General features: G+C 42.3%; 1 protein-coding gene across 1 annotated transcript in view; it reads left to right on the top strand.

Moving 5' to 3' along the window:
* The first annotated feature begins 289 nt into the window (after positions 1 to 289).
* The window catches only part of SPECC1L (sperm antigen with calponin homology and coiled-coil domains 1 like), a 100498-nt gene continuing 77937 nt past the window's right edge, over positions 290 to 22850 (top strand). The window contains exon 1 of the mRNA XM_073563769.1: positions 290 to 445. The gene's annotated coding sequence lies outside the window, so the exon portion shown is untranslated. The remainder of the gene's footprint in view (positions 446 to 22850) is intronic.

The following is a 22850-nucleotide window of genomic DNA, read 5'->3' as shown; positions in this document are numbered from 1 at the left end:
CTGAGAAAGACGTCCCGTGCACAGACACCGAGATGGTTTCCACATGAAAAACTCATTTCTGATCGGTTGAAAACTCTGTATAAACAAGACTAATAGTGGAGGCCGGAGTGGTCTTTCCTAAGCCAGGCGGGCATGTTTCAGGTAAAGCCGCTGTCTGGCTCTGCACATCACTACACATGAGGAGAGCAGAGAGGAGTATTCGCCCACACGCACACGACCTTCTTCACTTCAGCCGATCCGTTATCCGAGCATGCGCAGTGCAATGCTCCCGGCGAGACGCGGGCAAACCAGCGAGCTACGGCTGAGAACTAATACGCATGCGCTATGCTTTTTCGCTGCCGTGTCTTGTAGAAGTCCGTGAGCTCCGGAACCGGAAGTGCTCCCGGGACCTATCCCGACCCAGAGCTCCGCAGTCTCTTCATATTTGGGACACGGGATGAACACCGTACGTACACCGTCCAAATGTTGTCTCTTGTAGAATTGTCATTGCCCGTGCATCCAATGCCGCGTCCACCCAGCTAGCGTTACACCATGTATTACTGACGGTGCAGTGCTGCCAGGTGTCCCGGGCACTGCAGGCGCCTCCGTGGGAGTGTGTATAATATATATGTTACTATGTGATGTTTAATTATATATGCATCCTGGCGTGTGCATGTATATAATGTGTGTATTACTATGTGATGATTATGTATAGACGGACACACACTTATGAAGGTGTGTGTATATATATATATAATCACATAGTAATATACGCACACTAGGATGCATATATAAACATTATACAGTAATATATGTGTATATATTACTATGTGATTATATATATTACTATCTTCATGTGTATATACATATATTACTGTATAATGTTTATATATGCATCCTAGTGTGTGTATATTACTATGTGATGATTTTATCTCCAATGACAACATGTATAGTGGGGTCAGTCTTGCGGTGACTGTTGTACACACGGGCGCCATACATACTGGCAGACAAAGTAGGACATCACGTAACTGCGGTTACATAATAATAGGAAGTGTCTGTAATTAGGACCATGCCTTATTCTGGATGGGAGTTGTCTGAAGTCTTTTTTGTCTGTTTTGATTTTGCTATCCAGGCATTTCCATATATCGATGCCTGGCTTCAGGGTGACATCTGGACTTCCCCAGTTATGTCTGCGGCCGGGTAGTAGTATGATTGTCTTTTTCATGTTCAGTCTTGCTTTCTGCAGATGAGCTGTGGTATTTTAGCTGATGGTCGTCGTCCTGTCTATTGGACGTGTTGTTACAGCTGCTGCTTGCTGTCATCAGTATCCCTTTGGTATCTGGAGTATGGGGGACTTCATGCTTCAGTGGGATATTGCTCACAGCCAGTGCCCCTAGACTGTAGTGGATACCAGGGCTGTGGAGTCGGAGTCGGTGCTCATTTTGGTGGAGTTGGAGTCGGTATAAAATGGACCGACTCCTAAAATATATAATAAATTGGGTACAGTATGCAGAATGTGCTGAATATTTTTTCATAGGAATTTGGGAAAGTTATGAAATGTCCTATAAATGGCTGTTCTATTCCTAATCTAAGGCTACATTCACACACAGCGTTTTTCCTGTGTTTTTTGAGGATACGTTTTTCAGCTGCAAAAGCTGATCATCTTTTTAAAAAACTGCATCACCTGAAAGGTTTTTGAGCTCATAGATAATGTTTTCAATAGCAAAAGCAGATTAGAAATCTGCTCTATCTATCCATTTATCCATATCTGTCTATCCATATCGTATCTGTACCAAAAAGAATGAAAACCGGATAGTACACCAATATATATTCTGTTCTATCTAAATATCTTGATTATTGATCATAAAAATGATGTCTGAGGTTCACATTGTACTACAATAAATTTTTCACTTAAATATAAGCAATATGTGTGGGAGTCAGAGTCGGAGTCGTGGGGTCGGAGTTGGAGTCGGTGTAAGGGAAATTGAGGAGTCCGGAGTCGGATTCACAGGTTTGGCTTACCGACTCCACAGCCCTGGTGGATACAGGCAGAAAAAGTTTGCTTGTGCAAAAACAATGCATGAGACCTTTGTATCTCAAGTCTTCATAATAGATAATAATCTTTATTTTTATATAGCGCTAACATATTCCGCAGCATCTTACAGTTTGCACACATTATCATCGCTGTCCCCGATGGGGCTCACAATCTAGATTCCCTATCAGTATGTCTTTGGAATGTGGGAGGAAACCACGCAAACACGGGGAGAACATACAAACTCCTTGCAGATGTTGTCCTTGGTGGGATTTGAACCTAGGACCCCAGCGCTGCAAGTCTCAGTGGATAATTCCTCTTGCTTTGGAATTGGACCTGGGCTCCCTTACCTTGCGAGCCCCAGGTTGCACCAATGATATTTTTGCCCTTGCTACTAGTTATACCTCTGCCAGTGACATGCTAGAATAGAGGTGTTTCTGAGGGACTTTTTTTTTCATTAAATTTTTTATGGTGTTCATTGTACAGTATTATTCACAGGTTAACTTTATTCTGCAAGCCTGCGCACACAGCATTACTACTACTGATACCCGGGCTGTGGAGTCTGAGTCAGTGTCCATTTTGGTGGAATTGGTTTAAAATGGACAGAGTCTTACTCCTAAAATATATAATAAATTGGGCTCAGTAGTACCATGCAAGATGTGTTGTAAATGTTTTCATTAGAATTTAGGAAAGTTATGAAATATCCTATAAATGTCTGTTGTGTTACTGCTCTAAGGATATCTGCTTTTACAATAGTTAAGATGAATCTGTGCTGCACTTTATGTACATGCTTGGTAGTGAGGCGGTGCTGTGGAGTTGGTGGTTTGGCTTAGGCCAGGTTCACATTTGACTGGTCTACGTATGGCTGCGTACTTCTTCCCTTAAGTTCCGCCTATTTCCGCATGCATCCTGCATACCTATCTTTGACATTGGGTACGCAGGGACATGCGTTGTATGTGGATGTGTCCTTGTGCGACGTTTTGACGTGCCCGCCGACCGCACAGGAACACAACATGTTATTTCTATTTGGAAAATGCCTCAAGAAAAGGAAATGATGCTCAGTAGTGTGTGTGGCCTCCACGTGCCTGTTTGACCTCCCTACGACACGACACCTGGGCGTGCTCTTGATGAGTCGGTGAATGTTGCCATGAGGGATCTCCTCTCAGACCTGGACTAAAGCATCCGCCAACTCCTGGACAGTGTGTGGTGCAACGTGATGTTGGTGGATGGAGCGAGACATGATGTCCCAGATGTGTTCAATCGGATTTAGGTCTGGGGAATGGGCGGGCCAGTCCATAGCTTTAATGCCTTCATCTTGCAGGAACTGCTGCCACATGAGGTCTGGCATTGTCCTGCATTAGGAGGAACCCTGGGCCAACTGCACCAGCATGTGGTCTCACAAGGGGTCTGATGATCTCATCTCGGTACCTAATGGCAGTCAGGCTACCTCTGGCACAGCCCTCCAAACAAATGCCACCCCACACCATTACTGACCCACTGCCAAACCAGTCATGCTGAAGGATGTTGCAGGCAGTAGATCGCTCTCCACGGCGTCTCCAGACTCTGTCACATGTGCTCACTGTGAACCTGCTTTCATCTGTGAAGAGCACAGGGCACCAGTGGCGAATTTGCCAATCCTGGTGTTCTGTGGAAAATGCCAAAAGTCCTGCACGGTGTTGGGATTTGAGCACAACCCCCATCTGTGGACGTCGGGCACTCAGACCATCCTCATGGAGTCGGTTTCTAACCATTTGTGCAAACACATGCACATTTGTGGTCTGCTGGAGGTCATTTTGCAGGGCTCTGGCAGTGTTCCTCCTTGCACAAAGGCTGAGGTAGCGGTCCTGCTGCTGGATTATTGCCCTCCTACGGCCCCCTCCACATCTCCTGGTGTACTGGCCTGTCTCCTAGTAGCGCCTCCAGCCTCTGGACACTACGCTGACAGACACAGCAAACCTTCTTGCCACTGCTCGCATTGATGTGCCATCCTGGATGAGCTGCACTACCCCAGCCACTTGTGTGGGTTGTAGAGTCCGTCTCATGCTACCACGAGTGTGAAATGAAAGCACAACCAACATTCAAAAGCGACCAAAACATCAGTGAAAAAGCATTGGTACTGAGATGTGGTCTGTGGTCCTCACCGGTCTTGATAATTGCCAATAATTTCCTTCTGTTGTCTATTCCATTTGCACAACAGCATGTGAAATTGATTGTCAATCAGTGTTGCTTTCTAAAGGCCCTTTTACATTTAGCGATGCACCAGCGATCCGACCAGCGATCCGACCCGGTCAGGATCGCTGGTGCATCGCTAAATGATCGCTAGTGAGCTTTCATACAGAAAGACTTCACAGCGATGCAGCAGCGACGCAGCGCACGATACTTACCATTCACACACAGCGATCCTGACGTCCTCCCGCCCGCGTCCAGCGTCGCTCGTTGTCACAGCAGGAAGTCTCAGCAGGAAGCGCCCGACGAGAAATGGAGCTGGACATTCTCGTGCGATCAGCGATGGACAGCGGGGGAGCCGGTCGCTGGTAAGTATCACACATAGCGATATCGCTAGCAATATCGCTATAACGTCACAAAACCAGTGACGTTTTAGCGATATTGCTAGCGATATCGCTTAGTGTAAAACCCCCTTAAGTGTACAGTTTGATTTCACAGAAGTTTGATTTACTTGGAGTTATATTCTGTTGTTTAAGGGTACGTGCACACGCTGCGGATTCCGCTGCGTTTCCGCAGCGGTTTTGGCCGCTGCGGACCCGCAGCAGCTTTAGCTGCGGTGTACAGTACCATTCAAATGAATGGGAAAAAAAAACCGCTGTGCCGACGCTGCGGAAAAATCCGTGCGTATTTGCTGCGGTTTTGAATCCGCAGAAAGAATTGCATGTCAATTCTTTCTGCGGAAACCGCTGCGGGTTCCTATCTCCACCATTGTGGAGATAGTGAATCCGCAGGACCAAACCGCAGGAAAAACCGCAGATAATCCGCAGGTCTTTTGACCTGCGGATTATCTGCGGTTTTTGCAAAATCCGTGCGGATTAATCCGCAGCGGATTCCGCAGCGTGTGCACACACCCTTAGTGTTCCCTTTATTTTTTTGAGCGGTGTATGATTTTTAATTTCACGTACATGTGTTTTAAGTAGTAATTTCCCTAAAAGTGGACAAACCCTTTTAATAGATTTTGATCAGAATGTATAAGCTCACTGCCACGTCATGGCAAACCTCTGAGTGGGTTCCACTGAAAGGTTCACTTTGCTTTGGTAGTAGGCTTGTTTATACAGCACTCTGGGGCCATTAATAAGGGGTTGTAGTAGTGGACAAGCCCTTTAAATGTTTGTACAACAATTGTCCTGTTTCCCCAGGTCATCTAAAAAAATGATGTCATCCTCTAAACCCAGAATATGTATATTTTACAGTTTCTATAATTTCCAGTCTGCGATTGTAAAGCCACCATTCCGAGAGTCTGTACTTGCATCCACATTCCTAGTAATGTACCATACAGTAAAGAGATTAATTAGTGTTATGGAAATTCTCCATATTCATTGTCTAATGTAAAGTTTTGCAAATTTGTGGTTGAATTAATTGCCATGATCCTGTGATATTCGTTGGCGCATTTGAAGAGGAAACAGAGACTTTGTAAGCTGTGCATTGCGTGACTAGCTCTGGATTAAGATCAGTTTCCAGTTCCTGAATGAATCCATTCCCTGATAGCAATCAGAGATCTTGAAACCTTTGAGAATTTGAAACGCCAAATATATCAGAGTTGCAGCGCTTTTCATTTTTATTATTTCTATAATGCTAGTAAAACCTGTCGGGTCTCTGGCTGAGCTTGTCATGCATGCTATGTTGTAATCTGTTATATAAGAAGTGAATGACCACTTACACTACTGAGATCCCTTCTTGATATATGAACGTATGCTTGGCATATTATTTTCTAATTGTGCAGATGCTGAAAAGATTAACCTCTTATATGCTAGCTGAGTTGAAAAATCGAGAGGATGCTTGCTTTAAAGAAGCTCTGTGGCCAAAAAATGTTATTTCCTAAACGTTTCTAAATATGTATGTCATGTAGTGTAGTTCTTTTAAACTAATTACCGATCGCCTTCTCCAATTTCCAGCGCCGCTTCGGTCCTCTTCTGAATCATGTGAGCGTTCCTCATCTTTGCAGGCTCACACATGAACCGTTGTGCGACTCTGTGCTACTTTCGTCTATGTAAGCCCATAAAGTCTCAGACAAGGATCCATAGTCTTACAGTGAAAGGGATTTCTGGTCCAGACCTAAACCCTTGTGTGATCTTGTGCATCTGAATTGAAGTTTTTTGACATAGAAGAGGACCAAAGTGGCACTGGAAACTGGTGAACATCGTGATGAGTAAGGTTTTATTCATTTTTATGTTTTTAATACAACTTCAATAAGTGATATGCATATTTAGAAAGCTCTAGGGGATATCAATTGTTTCTTTAAGGCTGTGTGCCCACGTAGCGTTTTTTAAGCGTTTCTGCAGCGCTTTTAGACAAGCGATTCTTCTGCAGAAACGCTTAAGAAAAGCATCCAATTGATTTTTAATGAAAAACGCACATGTTGTACCAATGGTGCGTTTTTAACCGCTGCGGAAACGCTTAGCGATTAAAAATGCAGCGTGTTCATTAATTTTGCAGAATCGCGTTTTACATGGGCAAAAACGCTTAGGAAAACGCATGCAAAAACGCTTGACAAAGGCTGGGTGTGCGATTCTGCTCAGGTTTATTCTGCTTCAGAATGGCTACGTGGGCACATAGCCTAAAGGAGTTGCACTACTTAAAAACAAACATTTTGACCCAGTTTGTGTCTGAGAAGTTCTTTTTTTTTGTAAATTCTTTATTTTGAAATTTTTCACAACACCATTAAACACAACACCAGTTCTCAGGTACAGTTGGCGCAATGTTAAGTAAGGGTTGGTCTAAGGCGAGAAGGAAGGAAAAAATGAGGGAGAAGTATGTAGGGGAGAAAAGAAAAGATAAAAAGAAAGGGGAGGGGAAAAAGGGTACATATACATGTACAGTATCAACAACATTAACATCAACATCATGTGGTTGACAACAGGAGCACAATTAATAAATGGGTGCACTTTTGGAAAATAATGCATCGCACTACATTACATTTGGGCTATCTAGTTTGAGGCAATGAGGCTAAGAGCCCCAGAACAGAAGCCGTCTAATTCAGTTAAACTTAAACTTGAGAAACTCTAAAATGCCCTTAAAGAGGGTTGTCTTCTAAATACCTATTCCAAGGGGCCCAAGTCAACACGTAAGCCCTATGATTATAAATTTCCCAGCTAGACAGCTCCTCTAAGCGAGAGATTTGATTTATTTTAGTATACCATTCTCCCAACGTGGGAGGAGCTACATCTTTCCAATGGGCAGCTATCAACTGTCTCGCCGCACTCAACATCAGTGGAAGAAGCCCATGTTTTTTTGGTAAAAAATCTTTAGGTGGGCATGAAAGGAGAGCCTCTGTGGCTCTAAGATCAGCCTTTATTAGTTTTAATTTTTTGAGAACTAGTTCAACTCCCTCCCAAAAAACCCCCAATCTAGGGCAGTCCCAGAATATATGTGAATGATGTCCTCTAGAATTGAGGCATCGCCAACATTCATCGTTATCCACGAGGCCTAACTGGAATAATTTAGCTGGAGTTAAATGCCACCTAGTCAATATTTTATAAGAATTCTCCTGCAGAAGTACACATCTAGAGAAACCCCGAGCATTTGACAGCATTCTAGATATTTGGTCTTCTGTAAACGTGGTGTTAAGTTCCATTTCCCAAGAGTGTATAAACGAGGGTTTAGAATGTACAGTCGGAGAGATGAGATGCGAGTAAATGCGAGATATAATTTTTAGCCGTGGGGACGGACGTTTAACCATAAGATCTAACCAGGACCTATTAGATTTAGACGGGAATCTCCGTCTAAACTGTAAAAGTGTACGTCTGATGTGTTGTTTTTGAAGAAAATTTGTTGGTTGAGTCGACGCGCCCTGTGGCCAAGACCCCTCCCGCAAGGTGCTATTACCATAAAAACTATTCAAAGTTTCTCTAGGGAGGTTGGACCATAAATTGTATGGGTCTTGAAAATCTAGCTCTAACAAATAGGGAATTGAGCCGATCGGTGTCAATATTGAGGGGAAGGTATCTTCCGGGAACTCTCCCATTACCAATCTTTTAATACGCAACGTAGTTGTAGTTATGTCATCCAACCTAAGAGAGGCCGGCGGTGTAGCCCTAGTCCAAAGATACGGCAAACCCCTCGAGCCCAATAAAGCCCAGTCGACACTATCCCCCTCCTCTCTTCCAGCATAGGACACCACCTTTAACCATCTACTGAGATGAATAGCCTTATAATATAAAAGAAGGTCTGGGACCCCCAATCCTCCAGAAGAGATAGGGCGAGAGAGAAACTTATATGGTAACCTAGCCCTTTTAGATTTCCAAATAAATCTTCCAATAAGGGATTTTAACGTTCCAAAAAATGCCAGGGGAATCCGAATCGGAACCATGTTCATGGTATATAGTATAATAGGCATTATATATGCCTTAAACACATTAATACGACCCATCCAGGATAAAGTGGGTATGCTATATTTCTGCATCAGGCCTTTGATCTTTTGAATTAAGGGAATGTAGTTATTTTGGAATAGGTTGGCGGGATCTCTAGTTATCGTTATTCCCAAATATCTAATAGAACTAGTAGCCCAAGAAAATGGAATCTGCGTACGAATATTGGAGGTCTGAGAGTGAGGGAGACCAACGTTCAGCACTTCAGACTTTGACAAATTAATTTTAAAATTAGAAAGGAGACCAAAATGATGAAAGGCCTGAAGGATAATTGGGAATGCTCGGGATGGATTGGAGATAAGGAAAAGCAGATCATCCGCGAAAGCTAGAGTTTTGAGTGACCCTTGACCCACCGACAACCCCTTCTATACGTTGGTCTTGTCTGATGCTTTGTATCAAAGTTTCTACAACTAAAATGAACAAAGATGGCGACAAGGGACAACCCTGTCTAGTCCCGTTATTAATCCCAAAACTATCTGACAGGGTGTCGTTGACTCTAACCTTGGCCGTCGGTTGGGAATAAAGCGAGAGAACTGCTGTTATATATTGAGGGGGGAAGCCAAACCTAATCATTACTTGTTCCATGAACCTCCAGCTCACTCTGTCGAAAGCCTTCTCAGCATCCGTCGACAGAAGCATCAAAGGTATACCCCGAGTCTTAGCAAACATTATAGACTGAATGACTTTAGTAGAATTATCCTTCCCTTCCCTGCCTCTTACAAAACCAACTTGATCTGCATGAATTAGCTTAGGTAAGAAATTACTTAATCTGCCCGCTAATATTTTAGCCCACATCTTAATATCTGCATTAAGCAGTGATATTGGTCTGTAGCTAGCGCACAGGTTGGGGTCTTTACCCTCCTTAGGGAGGACTGTGATGTATGCCTTTAAGGATTGTCTAGGAGGGAGCTGGCCTTCTAGATAGGAATTAAACAGAGACACCAGGCGAGGCAACAGTGGTTTTATAAACTTTTTATAATAGATAATAGGAAGACCATCTGGACCTGGTGCCTTTCCGTTCGGAATAGTAGAAAGAGTGTCTAAAATTTCTTTGGGGGTAACTGGAGCAGTCAGCAAGGACTGGCCTTCAAGAGTTATTTTAGGGAGATGTAGTGAGGTCAAGAATTCTTTTATTTTTGCCAAGGCTGTGACTGGCTCCTGCATGCTATCCGGTGTATTTAAATTGTATAAATTTTCGTAAAAGGTTTTAAACTCCCTGGCAATATCTGCAGTCCCGAGAATTGAAGAGCCATCCAAAGCTCTGAGTTGTCTAATAAACGTTTTATCTTTTTGTTTCTTAAGTAGGGATGTCATAAGCTTACTACTTTTATTGCCATGGAGATAAAACTTCTGCTTACTCCTCATATAAATTTTCGCTGATTGAATGTTTAAAAGGTTTTTTAATGAGGTTCTCAAATCTGTCAGTTCAGATAATGTTTTATTTACCTGAGATCTCTTATGTAATCTCTCAAAGGAACTAATTTGATGTAGAATAGACACAACCTTTTTTGTTCGCTCTTTTTTCAAATGGGAGCCTAGGGCTATAAATTCCCCTCTCATTACTGCTTTATGTGATTCCCATACCATAGGCAAGGGCGGGCCTGAGTGCAAATTATTTTGAAAAAAGAAGTCAAGAGTGTTTGTCAGTTTTTCAATGTGTGAATCCGAGTCCAACAGTGTCTCATTCAGTGACCATGACCCAGCCGGCCGTGGTAAAGTTTTTATCTCTATGTCAAGAAAAATGGGAGCATGGTCTGAGAGAGAGATGATATCTATATTAGCTTTTTTAATTAATTGGAGATTAACTGCTTGTATCAATAGGTAATCAATTCTGTGATAGCTATTGTTCGGATGGGAATAAAAAGTGTAATCTCTGCCCGAAGGAAAAAGTGTTCTCCAAGGGTCTATCAGATGCAATTTTTGTAGCGAAAGGTGTAATCTTCTCAGCGCCCTTTGAGAAAGAGCTGACCTGCCCGTTGAAGTATCTAAAGTTGGGTTTAAAGATACGTTAAAATCCCCTCCCACCAACAACAGACCCTCAGCAAAAAGTTCTAGAACATTCAATGTTTTACACAGCCAACCTATCTGGTTCCTATTTGGGGCATATAAATTACATAGGGTAATCTTAGTGTTGGCCAAAAAGCCCTTAATTATAATGTACCTGCCTTCTGAATCCGATAAACAATCACTCAAAATAAAGGGAACATTTTTCTTTATAGCAATACTCACTCCACATGACGCTGAACCGCCCGCACTGTGATACCAGGTCGGGTAGCGAGATCTAGACATATCTGGGACTCTCCCTTTTTTAAAATGTGTCTCCTGCAGGAAAGCTATACTAGACTTCTTTGAATGCAAAAGATTCATTACTTGGCTTCTCTTACTTGGGGATCGTAAGCCCTTTACATTATACGAGGCCACTGTCATAGTAGCGAAGGTTACCTTGTCACCCATAGTTTGGTAAAGGAAGCAATAATAAAGATTCCTCTGTCATCAAACCACCGAAATTAAAAAAAAATAAAGAGATGAAAAAAAGAACAAAAACCTTAAAAATTATTAAGATAAAACAAGAAAAATATAACAAGAACCAACTACCTGCCTGTAGCAGAGGTAGGGGGTCAAACATACCTCCCATAACAGAGCAGGAAATAACATTTCCGACACACAAGTGGCACATATTAACTTATACGGCAATTGAATGATATCAACACATGAGTAAATGTCAAGCTTAGCAAGCTGAAATAAGATAGATCATGTCCGAGTGGACCAAGAGGTCTGGCTCCAGTATTGGAAAAATGCAACCGAGAGAAGCACAAAATAGCTCAGGGGGGTATCTCCTTTTCCATTCCAGATTTCCCTCTTTTAGGAGTCGAGCGTTTCTTTCCCAAGACCCAATCACCCTGCCCTCCGGTAAAGGCATGGACAGGGGGAGGTGTGCGATGATCCATGTCCAGAGGTAGCCAGGAAGGAATATCCATAGGGGCAATGCCAAAAGTGTCCCATACTTTGGTTAAATCTTCAGGGGTCCGAACCATTATTTGCCTACCATCTCCTTGTATAGATATACCAAACGGAAACAGCCATTTGTATAAGATTTTACGTGAGCGTAACACCTCCAGGAGGGTCCTCAGGACTCTTCTTTTTGCAAGGGTTGACGGCGCAACATCCTGATAAAGATGAATAGCAGATCCCTCATAAGAAAGATTTTTAATGTCTCTTGAGGCAGACAAAATAGCATTTGTATCCAAATAGCTCAATAGGCCGCAAATCACATCCCTCGGAGGTTCCGCTGGCTTCGGCTTTGGTCTAAGTGCACCCTTTCTATTATAATTCGATCACATGTTTCTTGTGGGATTAAGAGGGCGAAGATCTCTTTCGTAGATTTTTCTAATATTTCTGTGGAAACACTTTCAGGTAAGCCTTTTATCCGTATGTTCTTCCTGCGACTCCGATTTTCCTGATCCTCGAGAGCCAGAAAAGAGTTGTTAAGTTGTGTTCTGTGGTAGTCCAGATGCTCTCTCATGGCATTGGAGTGGCTAATGATAGAGGACTGAGAGGACTCCAAAGACTCCACTCTATTACCAATGTGTAGCAAGTCCGTTCTCATACCAGATATCTCATTAACTAATGGTTTTATAGCTTGTGCTAATAATTTTTTAAAAAATGATCTAGAAAGCTTCCCAGAATCTGATTGAGTGACATCGCTGCCTGAAGCATCATCACTGGAGTCTGAGTCCTCGACATGCTCCTCCTCCACAACCTCTGCAGGGAGCCTTTTAGCATTAGGTTTAGAGGAAGCAGATTTATTTCTCAAAAATTTATCCATTTCACCCTGTTTGCTTCTATACGCCTCTGCAGCCAACGGTTTTGCACGCTCTTTGTTAGTTTTGACCATTTTGCTTGATTGAAGCGCGCCTTTAATTTACCACCCGTGCGTCAAGAAAAGTCTAGTAGTGCATTTTTCTATATGAAAATAGCCCCATGCAACTTGGAGGGCGAGGGGTTAATATATGGAAACATCCGTGGGGATCTGCTGGAGCCGGTAGGGATAAGGTAACACCAACTCCCCACCGTGGCGCTTCAGAAAAGACACAATGTCCTCCTCACCAATGGCTCATAAATCTGCTGACAGCAGCTCCTCTATGTGGGGAGAGCGATACCCCCTGTTCAAAAAACAACTCAGTCCCTGGGAAATGTCTCAGTGAAAGTAGGGGGCCGCCAACAACCCGTCTGGCCCAGAGCCAGCACCCTCCTCCACCGCACGTACCGATAATGATCCCCGCAGGCCCCACAGACAGCTCACCGGGGGCTCCCTCTCACCGCCTTTTACTCCAACGGGCGAGACCGCTCCTTATTCCGCGGTCTCACGTCTCTATCGAGGGTCTCCTGCGGTCCGGTTTCCAGGCCTTGTGCTCAGGGGTATGTAAAGATGGCGCCCGTCTCTCTCCAGCGCTGCAGCACCCCCCACGAGGCCGCTCTGCGCTCCGGTGTCACGGCAGAGATCAGCAGCCCCTCTCTTCTCCCCACCGCCCCTCACCTTCTCCTCCAAGCCCGGGGTACTTCAAAAATCGTTTTTGCCACTTTCGTCTGGGCCAAATAAAGTGGATTTGTGGCTGGAAGCGGGAGCTGCCATAAAACACGTCCTCCCTGTGTGAGATCCAGGCCACGCCCCCCGTGTCTGAGAAGTTCTGTCATCGTTTGGCATCTCAGCGGGGATGGAAACGACTTCCCCTCCCTTTTGTGTAGGAGTCATTAGGTGATCTAAGGGATTTGGATCATTACATTAGACTCGAGCTTTTGCAGTACTGTTTTTTTTTTTTTTTGGTCATAATTTCCCAAAAAACTTTGCAAAATGTCCTGTTTTATTTATTTAAACAATGCATCGCGAACATATCGTGTGGGCATAGTCAGAAAGTCTGAGAAGTTGAAATCACTAGATGTCTGTGACACATAAGGTGATTGCAGGCTAAGGCCTCTTTCACACTTCCGTTATTGACCATCAGTCAAAATCCGCCAGGTTTTGAAAAAAACGGATCCGCCATTTTTTTTTGCGGATCCGTTTTTTTCCCCATTGAGTTGCATTACTGGCGGATCTTGACGGATGGCCATCCGTTGGATCAGTTTTTGTGAGGATCCGCCAAATTTTTTTCGTCCGCCGGCATGCCTGGACGGACCTTGCAACGTTTTTTTTTTGTTGTTGGATCCGCATTTTCCATTGCGCATGCCCGGAGAAAGGAACTCAGGGAGAAAATTAACCCTGAAATCCTTTCTGGTGGACGAAAAAAAATCTTTCTCTCTCTTTCTTTCTCTCTCTTTCTTTCTCTCTCTTTCTTTCTCTCTCTTTCTTTCTCTCTCTCTCTTTCTCTCTCTCTTTCTCTCTCTCTTTCTCTTTCTCTCTCTCTTTCTCTTTCTCTCTCTCTCTCTTTTTCTCTCTCTTTTTCTCTCTCTTTTTCTCTCTCTTTTTCTCTCTCTCTTTTTCTCTCTCTCTCTTTTTCTCTCTCTTTTTCTCTCTCTCTCTCTTTTTCTCTCTTTCTCTCTCTCTCTCTTTTTCTCTCTCTCTCTTTTTCTCTCTCTCTCTTTTTCTCTCTCTCTCTCTTTTTCTCTCTCTTTTTCTCTCTCTCTCTCTTTTTCTCTCTTTCTCTCTCTCTTTTCTCTCTCTCTCTTTTTCTCTCTCTCTTTTTTTTCTCTCTCTTTTTTTCTCTCTCTCTTTTTCTCTCTCTCTCTTTTTCTCTCTCTCTCTCTTTTTCTCTCTCTCTCTTTTTCTCTCTCTCTCTTTTTCTCTCTCTCTCTTTTTCTCTCTCTCTCTTTTTCTCTCTCTCTCTTTTTCTCTCTCTCTTTCCTTCCCGGCCAGCGGTTCCTTTAAAATTTTGCGGATCCGTCACAAAACGGATCCTGTGGCATCCGTTCACTTCAGTTAGGAACGGATCCGCTTTTCCGCCTTTTTGGCGGATTTTAACTTACACAAAAAACTGAGGTGTGAAAGAGGCCTAAGGTTATAATCAAGTGTGAAATTCCCTGTCTGAAAATTGATGGAAGTTCCAGAGTTTGGATCCCCAGCGATCGTATAGTGATGGCCTATTCTACCAAGATGCTATCACATTATAAGAGGGTAACTTCATGAACTTGGAACTCTGGTAATCTGCCAGCATGTAAACATTGCTTTGAATTCTGACTTTTTGGTTGATTATGTAATATGTCTTGTGCATGGGATATGTATTTGAAGTGTGTGATGGAGCTAGGTTTAAAGACCCTGTATATGGGGGGGGTGGGGTTTCTGATTCATCCTACAACAGATTTTGGGTTGCAGAAATTTCTGCAACGTTTCTGCATCTCTTGGAATTTGGCGGGGGAAAAAAGCACGTGTTTGATGCATTTTTGCAGGTTTTTTTTTGAACAGTAATAAATACCTTTTGGAGCTAAGTAAAGAAGTTTGAGAAAAGGAAAAAAGTTTTGTGATGTAATTTCCTTGATCAATTCCTTCTTTTTGTGCTTATTTGCCCTGTCGCAGACTAACAATACCAGCCCTCAGCTACCCCAGAAACACTTATGGGACATTAAACCTACGTGTCCTAAAACTCATTATCCGTCTGGATTTTTATGAATTTAAATAATGGTGTGGTAGGGAAGAAGTATCTGTGTATACACTAGTGGCCAAAATTGTGGACACACTTCAAATTTTTGTCATTTTTTAAAGTTTTTAGCATGCAATCATTCAAAGTGTTTATAACAATAATGCCACAAGTACTCTAAGGTAGATTAGAACACCTCTACATAGAAAAAAGGTTACCATAGTACAAAATATCTCATTACTTCTATAAGTACAATGGAATGGCCTAATCAAAATATCACATCCTAATACATTAATTTCATGCTATCCCTATGTGTTCTTTCTTTAGTAGCATGTAGGGTATCCTTTATCATCAATAACAGCTTTGAATCTCCTTGGCATTAATTCAACAAGACTTCTCAGGGCTGCAATCAATACCTGTTTGTTGCTCGAACGCTTACTGGAAACCAATCACTTTAATCTTGACCACAGATTTTCGATAAGGTTCAGATCAGGACTGTTTCCTGGCCATGAAAGCACAGAAATTTGTTTTCAAACCGTTTTAGACATTGCCTTACAGTGTGACATGGTGCTCCATCCTGTTGAAAAATAATTTGTCTGTTCCTTGCCAAAGTCATGAATTGATGGGTTGAGCTTTGGTTTAAGGGCATCATGAATATCACAACACTCTCAGGATGTTTCATTTAAGCTGTCATACACTCTGAAAGACAGTCTTCCTTTGGTATTTTGATATTCTCGTTTCATCGCTCCAGATTTTCTTTCTTCAGTTGTTCAGTGAAGATGTTCTTTGGCCCAGGAAATTCTCTTACTTCTCTGTTTTAAGATTTAGGAATGGCTTTTTCCTTGGTGTTCGTGCTTTCAGACCGGCATCAAGTAATCGGCGACATACTGTTCTATCCGACAGCAAAACTCCTCCATCATGCAGGAACTGGTTGAGTTCCTTGGCTGATGCTCTTCTGTTTTGCAAGGCTAACTTAACAATTCTTCCGTTTGTTTTTGGAGTTGTTGCCTTTATCCTTCCTCTTCCGCTTTTAGTTTTGATGCTGCAACTATCAGCAAAACGTGAACACAGCTTTTGCACTCCAAAAGCAGTGACTCCACCACCCATCTTCCTAGCAATTTCTTTGAATCTTTATCCCTTCTTCCTCAAAACAGTAGCTGTAGCTCTCTTTTTTGGAGACCAATCAGTCCTCTTTGTGGCTGGCATGATTAAATTCTTAAAAAAACAATCATTCAGTAATTTGTGAGTTCAAAATAGACATTTATAATTATTTAGTTAAAAAATTAAATTTAAATATTAATAAAATACAAGAAATAAAAATTCTCAAGAGTTTGTAAAGAAATTAAAGCCTGTAGGACCTATACTGAAAGGATCAAGTGACGACTGTAGCTTTAAAACACTATTTTTATTTTAATGCGGGCATAAAGAAAAGTTAACATATAGCTAAAAATTTATGAATTTATTTATGAATTTTACTCATGGAACGAAGTCCAGTATTTCTTGTCAAAAACTACCGACAAAATATCAAAAACAAGTCTCCCGATATCTTTAGTAACAGATTGCGTGCCTGGGCTATAAATATAATTACGTAATAAAGCAAGTAAGATCGCTGAAAGTTCCAGAAGCCTCAAAAATTATTAAAAACTTCAAGTGTATCCACAATTTTGGCCACTAGTGTATGTGGCCCCTTTTATATTAAAGGGGTTATCCAGGTAGGAATTAAAGGTCTACTGTGACTTCAGACTGCCAAATCCTGACAGTGTGCCTGTTACATTCCCCTGTATTCCTTGTGTAGGTGAGCGTCACGTGATTGCATGCATGTGATTTGCATACTTGAGGTCAAGTAACGATTAGCCTCATCCCGCTTCTCTATTTTTTATTGAGAAAAGCCAGGTGAATAGTCAGCGCGTGACCACAAGTATGAAATGATGTGTGTAGTCACGTGATGCCCAAACGCACATGGAGTATATGGGAATTGTGACCGTGTGCACATCAGACTCTTCTCATTCTTAGATTAAATAATTCATTTAAATAAGATAAAAGCCCATCATGCTCACAATGTTTGGTAGGCAAAGTCATACTGTTACAAATTGACGTGTAGTACATATGATCTCTATTTGAAATACGCCACTCCTAGAGATTTTTGGTGCTCCAATAGGGTCCTATCCGATAAATATCAATATAGAAGAATCGTGCTCTTAGATGAATTTCGGAACTTTGTAATTCTGTTTTCCAGTATACAGTGTTATTATGTGACGTTTCCATCTAAGAGTGCCAGATTCTTCTAAATTGAGGTATAGTAGAGTCATTTTCCTGTGGCCTCTTTTACTGTCGGCACAGATATTGAGGAATGGGTCACCGCTGCACATAGAGCCTGGTGTTTGGGAACTTTCCGTGTGCACATATGGTATGATGGTCTCTTCTGTACAGTCACTGATATTACTGTTTGGTTTACGAGAAATAAAGGAGGAACGCCTGTTATTCTATAAGGTCTACGTTGGCGTGTCTTCTGCGCAGGTTTCTGAGAGGCTGAAAACAATAATTCTTCTGTAGTTTTTTTGCAATGTGTCCCTGCCAGTCTTTCCCCAAGCTCTTTGAAGTGGCTTTTGGAGAACAAACCTCCCCCTCACAATCTGATCTCCAGCACAAAAAACGCCTAGCCGCATACTTCCTATTAACTGAATCCCCTGTGGTTTCCTACTAGCACGCTTACAGAAACCAAATTCTCCTCCCCACAATGTACAAGCTAGCTTATATATAGTGGAATAGGCAGGCAGGTTAGTCCGGGTACACAGTATTGTCGGATGTAGGCAGCTAGAATTTGACACGAGTTCAGTATTAAAGGGAACCTGTCAGCAGGATTGTGCTCTGCTTAGGCATTCATCTGTATGGCTTCTGACAGGTCACTGACCCCTCACTGAACTGCCCCGTAGTTTACATAATGAATAATATTTATCCCCCCCTTCTGCAGGCAGGTTCTGGCTCTGAAGCGTGATCGCATCTGTTTTTGTTGGTATCCATAAATTCATTAAAATAAAAAATTAGTTTGAAAATGGCAGTAGCAGCTATTGGCGAGCCAACAGCTGCTCCTGCACAGGTGCCGGCGGTGCCATCTTGCTAGAGAAAATAAAAAATTGTCTCCTCCAAGTTGGCGTCGCCTGCGCAGTAGCATCTATCATATCACCGATAGATGCTAAAGCGCTGGCATGGCCAGCGCCATCTTTGTAGAGACAATTTTTTTTTTTCTCTAGCAAGATGGCGCCGCCTGTGCAGTAGCAGCCTCCGTGATAATGGTGATCTGCCATGACCTCACTGAGCTGAACTGAAGTGAACTCAGTTACTTTTTCCTACGTTATTGAGGTCACCACAGTTCAGCCTGGGAACGCAGCCTCACTGACCGTCGGTAACCTCAATGATGTCACCGCCAGTCACTGATACTGAGCTCGCAGCAGCTCATTCATCAGTGGTTCTCAGCCTGGACGGTTGCATCTTGGCACCGTCCATGTTGAAAACTATTTATCCCACAGATATGTATTACAGTGTGGGACAGAACGACGGACAGGTGAGGAATATATATGATTGTTTTCTATATTTGTTTTATTACAGGAGATGAGCAATTCATTGGAATGGGCGTTAGAGGTGTATAACGGTTTTAATTTTTAAATAAAAATGGAAAAGTGTGTTTTATTTCTAATGAAGGACTTTATTCTGGCTGTGTCTTTATTTACAATACAACTATAGGATTAGTAATGAATAGGTGTCTTATAGATGTCTCTCCCTTACTAAGCCATGAGCTTGATGTCACCAGACAATACAAAGGTGACATCAACCCCACAAATATGAACCCCACTTGTCGCTGCTACAGGGCATGTGGGAAGAGCCGGGCAAAGTGCCAGAATTGGCGCATCTAATAAATGTGCCTTTTCTGGGTGGCTGCAGGCTGCTATTTTTAAGCAGGGGGGGGGTCAATATCCATGGCCCCTTACCAGCCTGAGAATACCAGCCCCCAGCTGTCAGCTTTAGCAAGGCCGGTTGTCAAAAGTGAATGGGGGGGATCCCACGCCATTTTTTAAAATTAAATAATTAAAAAAAAAGCATGAGGAAACTTTTCAAATCTTGACACTCGCAGGAAAGGGAGGGGGAGGGATAAGGGAAAGGGCAGGATTACTGTTCAATGTCATGAGCATTCTATAACTGTATATGTCTTTTTCTTTCATGTTAAATTTTATAAAAAAAGTTAAAAAAACAAAAACGTGGGGACCTCCTCTCTTCTTGATAACCAACCTTGCTGAGGCTGACAGCTGAGGGCTGCAGCCCCCAGCTGTGAGTTTTGCCTAGCTGGTTATAGAAAATACAAGGAAACCCACGTCTTATTTGTTATTTATTTATAGTGCAGGGCGGCGGGTGATATGTACTCCCATCAACTGTCTCCTCTCGTAGGTATTAACGGCAGCAGGTGCAGGCTGATGGGAGAAATATTCCTATCAGCTGCCGCCTGCTGTCTCTGTTATCATTTCAATATAGCTCTCATACTTATCATTCTCCCCTGTTCGCGCTGATCACCGGCAGAGTATGGGAGAATGATGAGAACCGTCTTCAGCATCCCGTGCTGGAGAACAGCGCCAATTGTACTGCTGCTTTCCTGGCGCCGCCGCATATGGTACTGATGCGGCACACGGTTGCCACACGTACTGCATGTATTAAACACAGACATGTCCGGTACTCGAAATATCAGAATGTGTGAAACTGGCCTAAGAGAGCTTTGCAGTTACACAGCGTGGTACAACAACACACAATCCCCTGTACTTTTAAGGTACAGAACGGCACAGTACTCCATGCTTCCTTATACAGCTGCCTGCACACGTGGCCCTATGGTTAATGATGGGATGCTAATTAGTGGCGACGTATTCAAAATGGTAATTGTTTAGTTATCCACCAACCTAGGATCCAGCCATCTTGTTGCTGTGAGACACACCGCCTTTCTCTATGTGAGTGGTCGGCCATGTGATGTGCCAGACATCTTTCTTATATTCTATGTGCAGTATACACAGTGATTAGATGAACCAACCATCAGAGCGCTGCTTTAGAAAAGCCACAGTTTGATCCAGTTATAAGCACTAATGGGGTGAAGCTAGCAAGCACTAGAACACCCGCATAGCTTCCAACCATCACGGATTCACTGGGACTCCTAATTTGAGGGCTCAGGTCCGCTATCACAAAAGTTCAAATAAAAATACAAGAGTTCAAATCACCACCCTTTTGCCCCATTCAAAATAAAACAATAAAAAAACAAACATACTCATATTTGGTATCACCGAGTTCAGAATCGCCTGATCTAGCAATAAAAAAAAAAAAAGGATTAACCTGATTTCTAAACGGCGTAGGGAGAAAAAAATTCAAAATGCCAGTATTACGTTTTTTTTTTGTTGCCTCGACATTGCGTTAAAGTGCAATAACGGGCGATCAAAAGAATGTGTCTGTCTGATTGAATCATTAACGATAATTGGACACAACATACCCCCCTCCTCGGGATTCCCCCCTCCCCTACTTTACCTCCTACTCTGTTGTTAGTTTGTCTGTTTGTTTGTCAACCGTTTACATGCTCTCTTATGCATATTGCAAATACAGCTCTGTATTGAGATTTGCTATCACCTTATTTGTAAAATGTAAACTTTCAATAAAAATTTATTGTTAAAAAAAAAAAGAATGTGTCTGCACCAAAATGGTATCATTAAAAACTTCAGCTCAGCATGCAAACAATAAGCCCTCACCCAACCCCAGATCACGAAAATGGAGACGCATGAGTATCGCAAAATGGGGCATTTTTTTTTAACAAAGTTTTTCATTTTTTTCCACCACTTAATAAAAATGAACCTAGACATGTTTGGTGTCTATAAACTCGTAATGACCTGGAAAATCATAATGGCAGGCAGGGCTGTGGAGTCGGTATAAAATGGACCGGCACCTAAAATATATAATAAACTGGGTACAATAGTTCAATGCAGGATGTGCTGAATATTTTTTCACAGGAATTTGGGAAAGTTATGAAATGTCCTATATATGGCTGTTCAATTCCTGATCTAAGGCTACATTGACACACAGCGTTTGAGATCTTTGGTTCCAGCCACCGTGTCTTTATGCGACGCAGAAAAGTTGAACGGATGGAATCTACATGCCTGGTTCCCACCGTGAAGCATGGAGGAGATGGTGTGGGGGTGCTTTGCTGGTGATACTGTTGGGGATTTATTCAAAATTGAAGGCATACTGAACCAGCATGGCTACCACAGCATCTTGCAGCGGCATGCTATTCCATCCGGTTTGTGTTCAGTTGGACCATCATTTATTTTTCAACAGGACAATGACCCCAAACACACCTCCAGGCTGTGTAAGGGCTATTTGACCAAGAAGGAGAGTGATGGGGTGCTACGCCAGATGACCTGGCCTCCACAGTCACCAGACCTGAACCCAATCTAGATGGTTTGGGGTGAGCTGGACCGCAGAGTGAAGGCAAAAGGGCCAACAAGTGCTAAGCATCTCTGGGAACTCCTTCAAGACTGTTGGAAGACCATTTCCGGTGACTACCTCTTGAAGCTCATCAAGAGAATGCCAAGAGTGTGCAAAGCAGTAATCAAAGCAAAAGGTGGCTACTTTGAAGAACCTAGAATATAAGACATATTTTCAGTTGTTTCTCACTTTTTTGTTAATTATATAATTCCACATGTGTGAATTCATAGTTTTGATGTCTTCAGAGTGAATCTACAATTTTCATAGTCATGAAAATAAAGAAAACTCTTTGAATGAGGTGTGTCCAAACTTATGGCCTGTGCTGTATATATGTAATCGATATTACATAGTGTTTTACATATTTACAATTTATTACAGTTTTTTGTGTTCTAAAGTTGTATTCCAATAAATATATATTATGTTCTAAATATCTTAATTATTGTATCATAGAAATGATTAAATGTCTGATGTTCACATTGTACTACAATAAATTTTTCACTTAGGCCTGTTTCACACTTCCGTTTTTTCAAATCCGTCAAAATCCGTTGTTTTCCGTAAAAAAACGGATCCGCCATTTTTTGCAGGATCCGTTTTTTTTTGTCCCATAGACTTCAATTACGGTTACCGCGGATCCGTCAAAAAAACGGATCCGTTTTTAAAAAAACGGATCCGTTTGCATCAGTTTCCGTCAAAAAAACGGAAACGGATCCGTTTGGCGGACACAAAAACGGAAGTGTGAAACAGGCCTTAAATATAAGCAATATATGTGGGAGTCGTGGAGTTGGAGTCGGTGTAAGGGAAATTGAGGAGTCGGAGTCGCAGGTTTGGCTTACCGACTCCACAGCCCTGATGGCAGGTTAGTTTTAGCATTTAGTGAACATGGTGAAAAATAAAACCCAAAAAACATGTGTGGGCTTGCACGTTTTTTGGCAATTTCACAGCACTTAGAATTTTTTTCCCATTTTTGAGTACATGATATGGTAAAACCAATAGTGTCGTTCAAAAGTACAACTCATCCCGCAAAAAACAAGCCCTCACATGGCCATATTGACGTAAAAATAAAAAAGTTATCGCTCTGGGAAGAAGGGGAGCGGAAAACAAACGCAAAAACCAAAATGAGCTCCGGCGCGAAGGGGTTAAGAAGATAAAAACTTTGATTGGAGTTCTTGTTTC

The sequence above is a fragment of the Dendrobates tinctorius genome, unplaced genomic scaffold, assembly GCF_039654945.1.
Source record: "Dendrobates tinctorius isolate UK_male_01 unplaced genomic scaffold, ASM3965494v1 ptg000397l, whole genome shotgun sequence".
Taxonomy (NCBI): domain Eukaryota; kingdom Metazoa; phylum Chordata; class Amphibia; order Anura; family Dendrobatidae; genus Dendrobates; species Dendrobates tinctorius.
This window is presented reverse-complemented; position numbering and strand designations above follow the sequence as displayed.